Here is a 14,903-nt window from a genome sequence, read left to right as displayed (position 1 = left end):
GCACACATGCCACTCCCAGTGCAATCAAAGGGTGATGGGCTGGGAGGAATAGTAATCAAAGTATTCTGAATTTTGATTTTTCATCATCATCATCATTTTTATTTCCAATGACCAAAAAGGGGCAGGGAAAATGTCAACCAAATTGTCACATGCCCTCCCCCCCCAAACACAAACTATTTTCTCACCAGCTCTAACAATTAATAATCAGACCTAAAGACACCTTGCTCTGCAAAACTGTAAATCTTAAAAAAATTATATTGGCGCCCTGAGCCGACACATTCTTAAACTTATGCTTCATTTTCAGCACACAGATGGTCTTGTTGAAGTCAATGGGAGTACTCACATCCTTAACATTGCGAACGAGCATCACGCTTTGTATCACCAGTGCCCTTGAGTCCAAGCCTGCAAGTGTTTACATGCATGAGTAACTTTATTCATGGGCCTGAGTGTTGGTCAGATTGGGTGTTTATAATACATTTTTGACCTGTAATCTTAGCTCCTGATCCTGAGTTTGGAGCCATGCGAATGAACTGTTGAATTCAGCCCCACTGATTTCAGTGTAGATTCAGGCCTTTAGAATACCACCAGGAAGGTACATGTTAATAGTAATGAATAGCCATGATCCTTCTGCATTATACATCCCATTGGTGAATGTGTTACAGGCCTGCCTGCATACTGCTCTACATACAATATGAGTCTGCTACAGACCCTTGCTAAATCTACAGCAATTTGGTCTTTTTTTTTTTTAGCTCTGGAAGTCCCCACTTAAATCCCTGGTGAATCAGCCAAGATGGCGGCCATCACACTTGCATATGTTTAACTTTAAGTATGTGATTACTTCCACTGAAATAAATCAAGGCCTATGTATGTGAGCTGAATGACTATAATGAAAAATACATTTCCGTATATGCTAAGAGAATTTTTAATTGCCTTTTCCTTTTCTTTTTATTTAAGGTGAACTGAATGAAAAAATTAGTAAGTTATATTTTCTCATTTCTGTGTGGATTGCATCTTCTCATGACATTGTCCATCTACTTTTCTCCCCAGACAGGAACTGCAGGCTGAATTCAAACACACAACAAATGATTTGTCACCAAGAAAGATTGTGAGATAGTGATTAAAACTGAGAGTATTGAATAGATATGCTGGTCCACATTCTCAGCCACTTAATGAAACAGTGTGACAGACGTTCTGAGTTTTGACAAGCTCTAGTCTGGGGTATTGTAGTACTTCCTATGGAATCACAGAAATGTGTTGGAACACTGCGAGTAACAACTCCAACACACACACGCAGGGCTTGACTTTGTAGTAGGGTCCCAGATCAGATACAATAATATAGTAACATACGAGACAACAATTTAACAGTAAGATAAAGATACAAGACTATCTGTTGGTAAGGAGTTCGTCTACAGTGATCATCACATTGCATAAATTCACTACCTACAACCCTGTCCCACCCTGTGTAGTGGTTGTGTATAGGATGTGGCCTTTAACCCCATGTAGGGCTAGAATAATTGATACTGGAAGATTTCCATGGTTTGGAAGGGAATCATTCCCCAAGACTGATTAAAAAGTCTTGGCATGAGATGGTTTTGATGAAGGGGTTGGGCTTAATTTAATCTTGGGAGAAAAGCTCTTCCATAACATCTTTATTTCTGATTTTTTAATTATTATTACTATTATTATTTAGGTGGACTTCAAAGAGAACTTGGTAAGCGTTTCCCTCCCCCTCCCTTTTTCTGTAATGCATCCTGTTTTATTAATCAGATTCAGCTTAACAATGAACTTATTCACATGAGTGCTCACCTTTGTTTGATTTGCTTGGTTTCAGAATGGAGAAAAGCCCTAGTTTGTCCAAGTAAGTAAAGTTTGTATTTAGCTAATGTCCAAATTTCACTTTCTGGAGAGATCCTTGCTCCCTTTCTTTGTAGAAATAGTTTAAAACAACACAAAACACAGGGAGGGAGAGGAATTATTTAAGCTTAGTACCAATGTGGACACAAGAACAAATGGATATAAACTGGACACTAGGAAGTTTAGACTTGAAATTAGATGAAGGTTTCTAACCATTAGAGGAGTGAAGTTCTGGAACAGCCTTCCAAGGGGAGTAGTGGGGGCAAAAGACATATCTGGCTTCAAGACTAAGCTTGATAAATTTATGGAGGGGATGGTATGATGGGATAGCCTAATTTTGGCAATTAATTGATCTTTGGGATTATTAGCAGGTAAATATGCCCAGTGGTCTGTGATGGGATGTTAGATGGGATGGGATCTGAGTTACTACAGAGAAGTCTTTCCTGGGTGCTGGCTGGTGAGTCTTGTCCACATGCTCAGGGTTTAACTGATCACCATATTTGGGGTCAGGAAGGAATTTTCCTCCAGGGCAGATTGGCAGAGACCCTGGGGGGTTTTCACCTTCCTCTGCAGCGTGGGGCACGGGTCACTTGCTGGAGGATTCTCTGCACCTTGAAGTCTTTAAACCACGATTTGAGGACTTCAATAACTCAGACATAGGTTAGGGGTTTGTTACAGGAGTGGGTGGGTGAGATTCTGTGGCCTACATTGGGCAGGAGGTCAGACTAGATAATCATAATGGTCCCTTCTGACCTTAAGTCTATGAATCTATGAACCTTGGAGCTCCTCCCCATTCAGACCTGGGTAAATCCTGGAGGAAGGACCAAGGGGCAGATCGAACCTTACCACAGAGATAAGCTCTGCCCAGGGGTGATGGATTCCTCTTCCTAAAACTGGGGGGAGGGAGGAAGGGGGGCACGAGGCCCCCCCTGCTCCATGGCCCTGCCCCTGCCCCTTCTCTTCCTCCGGAGGTCCCGCCCCCTTGGCCAAGCCAAAAACTGGAACCCATTCTGCCTGGGATGGGGGAGGGTTGAGCGCAGCCCCTGGCTAGGGTGACCAAACAGCAAATGTGAAAAATCGGGACGGGGGTGGGGGGTAATAGAAGACTGTCTTAAAAAAAAGACCCAAAAATCGAGACGGTCCCTATAAAATCAGGACATCTGGTCACCGTCCCCCTGGCCCATGTCCTCATCTCCTGGGTCCCCACCAGGGCAGGTGGAGGATCTGCAGCTCCACATGGCTTTTATCCTGGCCCAGATCCAGCTTCCAGCCTGGCCTGGGGACAGGGCCTCGGGGGCCAAAGAGCTGCCACCAGGCCATGGTAAGAGACACCCGGGCAGCTGCTGTGGAGAGCCACAGACCCTCCATCAGCCCTGGGTGGGGGGTCATCTGGGGGGCAGGGACATGGGCCAGGGGCTGCTCTCGCCCCCCACCTCCCTCCACGGCTCCCCACAGCTGCACAGGTTCCCCGGTCAGGCTCCAGCTTCTGGGCCTTTGGGGGAGGAGAAGGGGCAGGGGGCAAGGCCCGTGGGGAGTGGGAGGGCCAGTCCCTCATTCCTGCACCTCTGGCTCTGCCTTTAGCATCATGATTCTCTCTTTCCACTGCAGCGAATGTGACCCTGGATCCAAACACAGCAAATGCCCAGCTCATCGTGTCTGAGGATGGGAAAAGCGTGAGGCGTGGAATTGCACGGCAGGAGGTGCCGGACAATCCAGAGCGATTCCATTCTTTCTGTTTGCTGGGCTGGGAGAGGTTCAGCTCAGGGAGACATTACTGGGAGGTGGAGGTGGGAGATGGAGGGTTTTGGGCTGTGGGTGTTGCCAGAGAGTCTATGAGGAGGAAGGGAGGGATCAGATTTAACCCTGAGCAGGGGATCTGGGCTGTAGAGCGGTGTGGGGATCAGTACCGGGCTCTCACCTCCCCAGAAACTCCCATGCCCCTGAGTGAGAGACCTAGGAAGATTGGGGTTTATCTGGACTATGAAGCGGAGTGGGTGGCATTTTATGATACTGGTAATGAGACCCTGATCTTTACTTTCATGTCAGCGTCTTTCACAGGGGAGACAATCCTTCCCTTCTTCTGGGTGGGGATTGGAGTCCTGCTCAGAGTCTGCCCCTGAGGCCTGGAGATGCGGAGGTAGCAATATCCCACTGGGGTTCACTCTGGTTCTGGACCAGAAATGGACTGAACTAGTTGTTGTCCTGGGGACAGCTCAGGTGGTTTAAAACACACTGCTGTGGTTCTAGAGAGGGGGATTGGGGAGACAGAGAAGATGTCATGGGGGGGTTGTAGGGAGCATAGGCACCGACTCTGTGGGTGCCGCAGGGCTTGAGCATCCACAGGGAAAAATTAGTGGGTGCTCTGCACCCACCGGAAGCCAAGCTCCCTTCACCCCCCACCCAACTCACCTCCTCCTCCTGCCCTGAGCACGCCGCGTCCCCACTCCTCTGCCTACCTCCCAGTGCTTCCCGCCGCCACACAGCTGTAGCAAGCTCCGGGAGGGAGGAAGAGGCAGGGGCAGGGCGGAGAGTTGGGGAAGGAGTTGGACGTGGGGCAGGGGTGGAGGTGGGGTGGGGCCGGGGCCAAGGGGGGTTGAGCACCCACTGGCGCCAGTAGAAGGTGGTGCCTATGGTAGGGAGAGGAGAAGCTGAAGACTGGAAAGGGAACGTGAGGCTTTACTGGGGAGGGAGATGCTGGAAGGAAATGGAGGGTGAAAGACAGGGAAAGGGGGTAAGGAAAGTAGAGAGAGAGGGAATAAAACTGTTCAATATTATGGAAAGTGATTGTGTTTTCTTAACTCAGTCCCTTTGTTCATGAAAAAAACTAGTTTGAGGCCTTAAATTATTCTTGCAGGTTTTGGACACTCTCTTCTCTGTGTTCTGATTATTACACTATCCTTGAATTGTTTGGAATTCTCACATTGCCTGACTGTAAATATAGCATGTATTTGAAAGCCTGTTCTTTCTGTTCGGTATTTTCTTTTCTCTCTCTTTCTTTCAAGCTGTTTGTTGTTTAAAGGAGCAGCACCTTTTTTTCCTGCATGAGCTCCGGACTGTGTGCTGGGCATCCCAGGTCTGCAGGCTGATGGGATCTCACCAGTCTGTGCTTGTGGCCCTGTGCCAGTCTACCTAGGGAATACCAGCAGCTCTGCCAGTTCTACTGAGCAGCATAGGCCAGTGTGAGTCTGCCATGCCAGGGTCCTCCTTCTCCTCCTGCTCCATCATACAGTCCATCAGGTACCTTTGGTGGGGCAGAAAAGTCCTCTCAAATGTTCACCAGCACTTCAAGGAAGCTCTGTCCTTTTTCTGATGCAGGAGTGAAAGTGCAAGCGAGAGGATTTCTTCAAAAGGTGCCTTCTCCATGTTGCTGGCTCTGGTAGCTTGGCACACACAGACCAAAATCACTCCTCGGCTGTCTGTGTTGGCGGGCTGTTCAAACTTCCTGTAACAAGAAGGGTGGGCAGAAAAGTTTCGCTGCACTGTAACATGCTCAAAGGGCCACAGCGGCCACATTTCAGGCTGGTGTTGGGGAATCTGGGCTAGGGTTGGTTGGACTCAGATCTACATGCTGCAGTGTGGACACCAGAGCCCCAGATTTGAGCCTAGGTTAGAAATGTCTTAATGTAGGGTTAAGAACCAGTGTAGATGCTCAAGCCCAGGGTTCTCCGACATGGGCCAGCTGCCTCCAGACCCAAAATCCTTGGGCTTACATTGCAGTGTAGACAAACCCAGAGTGACATACATGCATATCCTCATTAGAGTGCAGTGACACAACCAGTTCAGGAGAAAAAAAATTCCATGACTATCTTCAAAAATCACATCTGGAAAATGAAAGGGAAATAAACAAGGAAATACTTTGATATGCTTTATTTACATAAAGATCCTCTGCCCCAGCCAGAGCCCTCATCCCCCCTGCACCCTAATCCTCTGCCCCAGCCCTGAGCCCCCCCACATCATGAACCCCTCATCCTCAGCCCCACAGCCCTCACCCCTGTACTCCCTTCTATCCCCAAACTCTCTCCCAGAGGGTGCACCCCCTCCCCGTTCCCACATACCCCTTCCCAACCCCAAACTCCCTCCCAAAGCCTGCATCCTTCACCCCCTCCTGCACACCCACCCCCTGCCCCAGCCCAGAGCCTGCACCCAGCACCCAAACTCCATCCCAAAGCCTGCACCCTGCACCCCTCCTGCACCCTAATCCCCAGCCCAGGATATGCACCCGACCTCCCCCCCCGAACCTCCTCCCAGAGCCTTAGGCAGGTGGGGGCAGAGTTTGGGGGGGTGGAGTTGGGGTGCGGGTTCTGGGCACCACCAAAATTTCTACAAACTTGCCACCCGTGGCCCTAGGAGCACAAGCAGTGACAGTGGTGGGGGTGAGTGTGCTGCTGGGGGGAGCAGGAAAGGGGGGCTCCTCCCCCAGAGCTTGCTGCTGCCGGCAGGGAAAGGGCCGACGGGAGTCGTCCTCTCTGGCCCCTGTCCCAGAGCAACACCCTGCACCCCAAACTCATCCCCAGCCCTGCCCCACCCCAGAGCCCACACCCCCAGCCAGAGCTTTCACCCCCCCCACTGCCCCCTCTGCCCCCACCACAAACCCTTCATCTCCGGTCCCAACCAGAGCCCTCATCCCCCTGCACGCTGACCCTCTCCCCCAGCCCTGAGCCCCTCCCATTCCCAGCCCCAGCCAGAGCCCTCACCCTGAGCCCCTCCCACACTCCAAACCCCTCAGCTTCAGCCACAGTCCTCACCCCTGCACCCCGTCCCTCTGCACCCCTCCCTCCGTACCCCTTCCCACCCCCAAACTCTCTCCCAGAGCCTGCCCCCCATTCCCCTGCCCCAGCCTAGGGCCTGCACCCCAGACCTCCTCCCTCACCCAAACTCCCTCCCAGAGCCGTCGGCAGAGTTTGGGCGGAGCGGGTTCTGGGCACCACCAAAATTTCTACAAACCTGCTCCCCCTCCCCCCTCTCAGGGTTATGACTGATCCAGTGTCAAATCGCTCAGGATTGTCGGGCAGATCCTGCCGGGCGTGTCCCCATCTCACATGTCTCCGATCCTCAGACAGGGCGAGCTGGGGATGAGCCATGTCTGGATCCAGAGTCACCGTCACTGGGGCCAGAGAGAATCGGAGCGTTAGGGGCAGAGCTCAGCCCTGGGGGAGGCGGGGACCATTTCTCACACTCCCCAGCAGCCCTGGTCTGGCTGGGACAGGCCTGGATCCCAGGGAGCTGCCTCTGTCCTGGGCGCCTGACACTGAGCAGAGACGTCACTGCAGTTCTCAGCCTGGGCAATGGGACCCACTTTTGTACATTGCCATGGTTACAGAGGCTGCAGCTCCCTGCTCCCCAGCTGGCTGTAGCTCAGATGGCAGAGGCTGGAGCATAGGTGCCGACTCCGTGGGTGCGCCGAAAAATTGGGCAGCTCCCCACCCCTCTGCCCAGCTCACCTCCACCTCCGCTCCGCCTCCTCCCCTGAGCGCACCGCGTGCCCGCTTCCCCCCCCAGCTCCCAGCACTTGCACCTGTTTCGCTCGGCCAGGAGGGAGGGGGCAGGAGGGGGAAGGCAGCACGCTCGGGGAAGAGGTGGGGCCGGGACGGGGATTTGCAGAAGGGGTCCAATAGGGGCAGGGAGGGGGCTGAGACTTTGGGGAAGGGGTTGGAATGGGGGTGGGGAAAGGGTGGAGTCGGGGTGGGGCCCGGGGGCACGAGCGCCCACCGGCACTGGGGGAAGTTGGTGTCTATGGTCTGGAGAGGAAAAGGGTCACAGAGATGAGAGCACCTGGTCTCTGATTTACAACGCCAGCCTGGGGAGCTGCTTCTCTGCCCTGAGTGCCTGGGACCCAGCAGAGATGCCCTGGCAGCTCCTCTCCCCCTGCTGGGACCTGCTGTGAGGGCTGCAGAAACTGCCTCTCTCCCCCCTTCCCTGCTGGGGCTGCTCCTCGGAGGGTGAGAGAGGAGGAACCTGAGGTTGTGCAGAGGGGAGTGAGAGGAGGGAGGCACCAGATATAAACCCAGGGGGAAGCTGCACGCTGAGCCCATCAGTGCAGGTTCTCAGCATTTAGTGTTTGTGTTTCTAGTTCTTGGGCCGGGGGGGGGGGGGGGCGTGTCACAGTCGGTGTTGGGTTGGTTTGTGTCTTTACCTACTCGTTTATAAAACTGTCTTCATGCATTTTTTTTCTCTGAAGTGAAAAGCTTAATCCTTTCTCAATAAGCTGGCCAAATGCTTCACTGATACAACTCAGAAGCAAACAGTGAAATACAAGTACAGAGCCAATATTCATAACTTCAAATACAAGAATGATACACACAGCACAAGCATAACCAGCAAATGACAACCTGTTCATAGACACCTCACTTCACCATCTTTGTACAAGATTTGTTGCAACTATATGACAGTGGTTGCAATAATGGTCTATATGGTCATAGTTCAATTAGGTAAGGTCACACCCCATCTGCTCTCAATGGACTTGCCTGGGAACGTTCCATCTGGAGTCTAGGTCGTGGCTTCTGCTGTGACTAAGCGAAATCAGGCATGGACGTGGGACTTGCCCATGTGACTCTAAACACCATCTTGTTACCTGTCATTTTCCACTCTCTCCACTGAGGGCTTTGTTTGAAACAATGGGGGTTTCCATCCACAAGCTATAAAAGGCCCTGGACACATCTCCATTTGGCCTCTTTCCTGCTCAGACCTCTTGACGATGACCTTATACTAATGGGAGCGTTCTAACCAAAGGACTGAGGACCTTCCAATGATTCAGAAGCAACCAGACACTTAAAAAGCCAACAGTTTATTCCATCACTGCTACAAGCGTGATCCAAGAACTTTGCAATTCTTGTATGTATTTGATTCCTTCAACCAATTTTAACTCTCACCTTCCTTCCTTTCCAGAAATAAACCTTTATATTTTAGATACTAAAGGGTTGGCAACAGCATGATTACTGGGCTCAGATCTGAGTTGTATATTATTGACCTGGGTATGTGGCTGGTCCTTTCAGATCAGAAGAACCCTTTCGGTTGATGAAATTGGGTTCCAATAACCACTCATCAGTAATTTCAGTGGTTTTGGTGGCGATATAAAGCCTGGAATGACTAAGGAGGCTGCTTTTCTGACTTCTCGTTAGCCAGTGTGGTGAAACAGAAGTTAACTTTTCTTGCTGGGTTGATTTATCTTATGGGAGCAAAATCACCATTTTGGGGGTATGTCTGCCCCATTTCTCGGCACTTTGGCCTGAATTTGGTATTCTCAGTTGTGACCCACTAGGGCACAGTGAGAGGTGGCTTTTGCTCCTCTGCCTACTGCTAATGACAGTGAAGCTGCAAGACAAAGTCAACAGCAGAGCCAGAGCCAGAAGCTGCATCTTCTATCTTTGCTGTTCTCGTCTTTCCCCGTTTGGGTGCGTTTGCCTTATCTTGCCACCTAGGAAATGGGATTGGACTTTAACAAGAGACACCACAACAGTGACAGCTCCAGCCCATCTCAGCTGATCTCTCTGATCTCCCCAGGACAGCTGTTACCTTCTTCAAAACCACCCAAGAGACCATCACAGAAGGAACTTTCCTTCTAAAAACTCTCCCAGCTGAAGAGAAAGGGCACAGGGGATGCTGTTAAAGACAAGCCTTACTGACTCCTTTACATTTCCATTGCTTTAACTCTGTCTCTGTTTCTCTCTGTGTTTCAGTAACACACTAGCAGGGATGTGAGAGGTGTGTTTGCCATGGGACTAAGCGGGCTGAAGTCTCTCTCTACCAAACCGCCAGCCTTGTTTCCCCCGTTCAGTGTTGGACGGTGACAAGGGCACGTTAACACCTTTCACTCTTTCGGGGACCTTGAGCCTGTTTAAATGACCACAGAAGTTCCTGCCCCCTGTGTGAGTGGCATGGGGGACTGAGCGTCTTTTCTCCTTTCTCCCCTCTAGGATGTCAGAAGCCCCATAGACGGGGCGTGGCTCCTCCCCCTGCACACGCCATTAGTCTGTTTCCCTGCGCAGGTTCAAATCCTGCTCACAGCAAGGCCAGTGTTTTAGCCACAGCCCATCTAAGAGGCCAGGGGCAGCTGAGTCTCCCCCAAACGGCCGCCCATGCAGGGGGGAACACTGGGGATGTGGGGCAGGTCACCCCGTCATGGGCCCATTGTCATCTTTCGAGTGCTGGAAGCGAAGCTCCAGAGAAGTGGGGGCCCAACCTGCACCCGGCTCCGCCCTGCCTCTTAACCCGATGCCCTGCTCTGCCTCCTCCCATCCCCCCTCCGCCTCTTCCCCCAAGGCCTGCGCCCCACCCCCGCTGGGCCTTGAACCCTGAGCCCCCTCCCTCTCTCTGCCTCTTCCTGCCCCTGCTGCGCCTCCTGCCCCAAGGACCCTCCCCACCCCCCGCTCACCTAAGGCAGGAAAAAGCGATGGGTGCCTGGCCCCATGGCAGCCCCCCTTAGGGGAAAGGGGCAGAGAGGAGAAAGCAGCAGGTGAGTGGCGTCTTAGATCATAGAACTGGAAGGGACCTCAGCTAATCCAACCCCCTGCTCAGAGCAGGACCAATCCCCAGACAGATTTTTACCCCAGTTCCCTAAATGACCTCCTCAAGGATTGAATTCCCAACCGTGGGTTTAGCAGGCCAATGCTCAAACCACTGAGCTGTCCTCTTGGGAGAAGTGAGGGGCAGGTAGGGGGTCTGGGGGAGGGGGCGGAGGGCAGTGAACAGCAAGTGGGTGGGGCCTCGGGGGAAGAGGATGAGCAGGGGCAGGGCCTCTGTGGCCGGGCCATGGTCTGGGCGCCGGTGGCCCCCCAACTTCTAGGGGTCACTCATCTGAAACCCAGGATGAAGTGACATGGGCCTGAGTCTTGTTGGGGCTGAGGCTACATCACACCTTTACCTTCGGGGCTCTACCGCGGCATAAAGCCCCCAGACACGGCCAGAGACAGGGCAAGGGGCCTCAGCACGGGAGAGAGTCAGGCCCAGAGTTAGACGAGGGGGGCAGAGAATAGTCTTCATTCTGGTTAGTTACACGGCGCCCTTGCTAGAAATCCTTCCTGTATTTTCTCCAGTTCACTCCCTGACGCTGTAGCGCTGCCCCGTTCCCCCGTTTGTGCCATTGAATTGTCAGGTTCTGTCAAATAATAGCAGCAATCCAGCCATAAACACGACAGCCTGAAATCTCAGCTCTCCCCCTCCCCTCGCGCTAAAGAGAGAGAGGAGACCCAGGCAGCCAGTTTCTCTGGGACAGAAGACAAAGGACAGAGGCCTGTGGGAAGATGAGATCAGATGCTTGGCTGGAAAGAGGGGGCGTCTGGACTGGGGAGAGAAAACAGCCAGAGCCCACATGGATGCAGGAGAGACCTAGCTGGACTGTGCAGAGGGAGGTTAGGCCTGAGGCCCTGAGAGTTTCCTGTGCTATGTTCAGATGCTCAATAAACCCCTCTCTTACACTGGCTGAGCATCACTGCAGTCTAGAGATCGGGGCTGCATTCTTCCTCTGGGAGTAGAGGCCCCAGGGTCCAGAGGGAGGGGACTCCCTGAGGGGCCCATGGCAGACAGGCATGCTCAGGTCTCAGAGAAGTGCCTTTCACGGAGGCAGAGGGGCCTTTACCCTCGAGAGAGTGAATCTCCAGGAAGGGCTGTCACACTGAAGGGGGTTCCTTCCAAGGACTGTACGGGGCTGAGAGACTGCACAAGTCCTGGGAGGCAGTGACACCATCCATGGCTAGATAAACAGAGGCTGGAAAGGGAGGTGATTCAGCTGTAGTGAGACTGATACTGGAACACTGCATCCCGTTCTGGTGTCCACGTTTCAAAAATAACGTTTTAAAAACTGGAGAGGGTGCAGAAAAGAGCCATATTTGAGGATGGAGAAGATGTCTTATAAGGAGGCATTGAAAAGCTCAATCTGTTTAGAGGAGAGCTGATTGCAGTGTGCAAGTGCCTTCGCGAGAGAAAACACCAAGTATTTAAAGGGCTCTTTAGTCTTGCAAAGAAAGGCATAACAAGAACCAATGGCTGGAAGCAGAAATCAGAAAAATTCTCATTGTAGCAAGGCAAGATTTGTAAGAGGGAGGGTGATTCATCACTGGAACAAGCTGCCAAGAGAAGTGATGGATTCTGCATCTCTTGATGTCTTCCAATGAAGACTAGAGGCCTTTGGGAAGGTGCTTTAGTCAAAAAGAAGCTATTGTGATACACAGAAGGGCTGGGATATGCAGGGAGTCAGATTAGATGCTCTAATGGTCCCTTCTGGCCTTAAGGCTACTAATTTATGAAAAACTGATGTTTTATTGTGTAGCGGCTCCATCCACAGACTGAACAGTCATTGAGTGCGGTGATTCAGGGGAAACAACTCAAACACCCAACGAGTCTGGCCAGGGGCAGGACATCAGCTTTGAGGGGAGGGGTGGGTGTGGCAGTGACATCACAAAGGCCTTTTGCAGGAACTCGGCCTATTGGGCAAAGGTGGTGGGAAGGGGGTGACCTCACAGAGAGACCCCGACATCAGCCGGGCAGGACAGAGGTGCAGGGCCAGGCCAGTCTCTGAGACCCCCCGGCTTTGCTGCCGCAAGTCTCCTTCACGAGGTCTCTCCTGGAGGGCTGAGAGAGAATTAGGATTCACGGCTGTGAGCATGAGGAGGAACCTCTGTGGAGTTTTCTCCTTTCCTGCCACTGACTGTGCCGAAAACAAACTTCCCTTTGACAAGGTAAGAGGCTGAGAGAGGTTTGGAACCTGTTCAGTCTGATCCACCTGGCGCAGGCAGCATTCTAGGCCCAAGAAACACTGGCTTCAGGTGGCAGAATTTGATTTCCTACCTAGGGTTTGATGGTTGGAATCCCTGGGGACATTGGGGTTTGTCCTTTTTGGTTTCCCTTTTCCTCTTTCCTCCCTCCTTTCGCCTCTTCTCTTGCTTCTTTTCCCCCTTTCCCTGCTTCCCTCCCTCTACCAAGGAGGGTGTGTAGAGTGTGGGGAGGGAGGTTGCTCTCATTGCAGAGGTCCTCACCAAGAGGTGGGGCTGGATCTGAGAGTGATCTCCTCTGATGGTGACCTGGGCCGTCCTTTGGCACATCTGGTGAGACCCCTCAGCCTCCCGCCCCTCAGAGTCTCAGTGCTGATTGGCCGAGCAGGGGGCTATCGACAGCGAGGAGACTCAGGTCCTTTTGGTCTTTTTTCAGATCAGGCAAAGAAGTCACAACCAATCCAATGTACGGGATTAATCTTGCTGCTTCTCTCCATTAATTGTCTCTTGGCAGTTCATGATTTCCTCTAATGTTCTAAGTTTTCTAAAATACTTGCTGAATAATTACTATGAACCACCGTTGGTCTATAGCTCACTTGAGAGCACTTTATTCTGATCAGTCAATGTATGAAATTCAAGATGTGACAGGTAGGTTGAAAGTCAGGAGCAGTGTTTCCTCTAATTTGTTGTCCGTGTGCGGAATGAATTGTGTTGTGCGCACCAATATGGAGGTGAGGTGTGACACATCACCTGTATATTGGTGCACGTTACAAAATTCATTCTGCACATGGATGTGTGACGAGGCGGTTCTGGCGGGACCCAACTGAGAGTGCCAAATCAGGACCAATTGCTCAAACAGGGCAGTTACAGCCCTAGGTTGGGGTTTTTCCACCTCTAAGGCAAACCAAACCAGCCACACAAAGAGGACTTCGGTCTCACCCCACTGGCTAACCACAAGTCACACGAGCAATTTCCTTAGACACTCCAGTCTCCCAGTATCACCAGTGCACTCGTCCTGGGGATGAATGGTTATGAAATGGTTATGAAAACCAACACCCCAATAAAAGAAAAAGGTTCCCTCGATCCCAAAGGACCAAGCCCCAGACCCAGGTCAATATACACATCAGATCTTACCCACAAATCACGCTGTTGCCAATCCTTTAGAATCTAAAATCTAAAGGTTTATTTACAAAGGGAAAAAGGTAGAGCTGAGAGCTAGAACTGGTTACATGGAATCAACTCCATACAGCAATGGCAAAGTTCTTAGTTCAGGCTTGCAGCAGCGATGGCATAAACTGCAGGTTCCAATCAAGTCTCTGGAACATCCCCCGCTGGGATGGGCCATTCAGTCCTTTGTGCAGAGCTTCAGCTTGTAGCCAAGTCCTCCAGAGGAAGAAGCAGGAGTGAAGACCAGATGGAGATGATACATCAGCCTTATACAGGGGTGAGCTGGAGCCGGGTCGCACCGGTTCACACGAACCGGGTGTTAAATTGAGAAGCGGTTTTAGAACCGCTTGTTAACTGGCTGCCCTGCGAGGGAAGCTGTGAAGGGCTCTGGCTGAGAAGGGTGTAATTCCTCCTCCCGGCCGCCGGGGGGCGCTGCGCTGCGCTGCGGGAGCCATGTGAGCTGCCTCCTGGCCCTGCTGCTGCTGCTGCTCCTCGGAGCTCTGGCCCTGGGGCTCCGGCTGCGGCCAGGTGAGTCCCCGGGGGGAGGGGGCTGCTCCCAGCCGGTCCCGTGTGTGAGTGTCCGGCTGCCTCCTGCTGCTCCCAGCCCCGCCCCCCCGTGTGAGTGTCTGCGCCCCTCCCCCGCCTTCCCTGCCCCAGCCCCGCCCCCCCGTGTGAGTGTCTGTGACCCCGCCCCCCGCCCCCCCTGCCCCGGCCCCAGCCCCGCCCCCCCGTGTGAGTGTCTGTGACCCCGCCCACAGCCCCCCCGCCCCCGCCCCAGCCCCGCCCACAGCCCCCCCTGCCCCAGCCCCTGCCCTGCCCCCTGCCCCTGCCCCTGCCCAGCCCCCTGCCCCCGCCTGGCTGCCTGCCCCTGAGCACAGCGCCCCCTGCCCAGCCCTGCCCACAGCCCCTGCCCCACAGGCCCACAGCCCCCTGCCCCCCCCCAGCCTGCCACAGCCCCCAGCTGCCCCAGCCCAGCCCAGCCCCTGCCCTGCCCACAGCCCCCTGCCCCAGCCCCCACCCACCGCCCCTGCCCCAGCCCTGGCCTTGTGCTCCACGGGCAGCGCAGCGACTCTAGAACCCAGAGCCACGGTCTGTTCCGTCTCCAGGGTGCGAAGGGTTCCCAGTGCCTGGGGGGGGGGCTGGCTGAGCACAGCGCACAGCTCTGTGGGTGAGGCA

The 14,903-nt window shown here is 53.1% G+C and overlaps 1 pseudogene; it reads left to right on the top strand.

The window, feature by feature from the left end:
- LOC120384912 overlaps positions 1-4,146 on the top strand; it is a 44,083-nt pseudogene extending 39,937 nt beyond the window's left edge.
- The last annotated feature ends 10,757 nt before the right edge of the window (positions 4,147-14,903 follow it).

Source organism: Mauremys reevesii, linkage group 17 (assembly GCF_016161935.1).
Source record: "Mauremys reevesii isolate NIE-2019 linkage group 17, ASM1616193v1, whole genome shotgun sequence".
Lineage (NCBI taxonomy): Eukaryota > Metazoa > Chordata > Testudines > Geoemydidae > Mauremys > Mauremys reevesii.
This window is presented reverse-complemented; position numbering and strand designations above follow the sequence as displayed.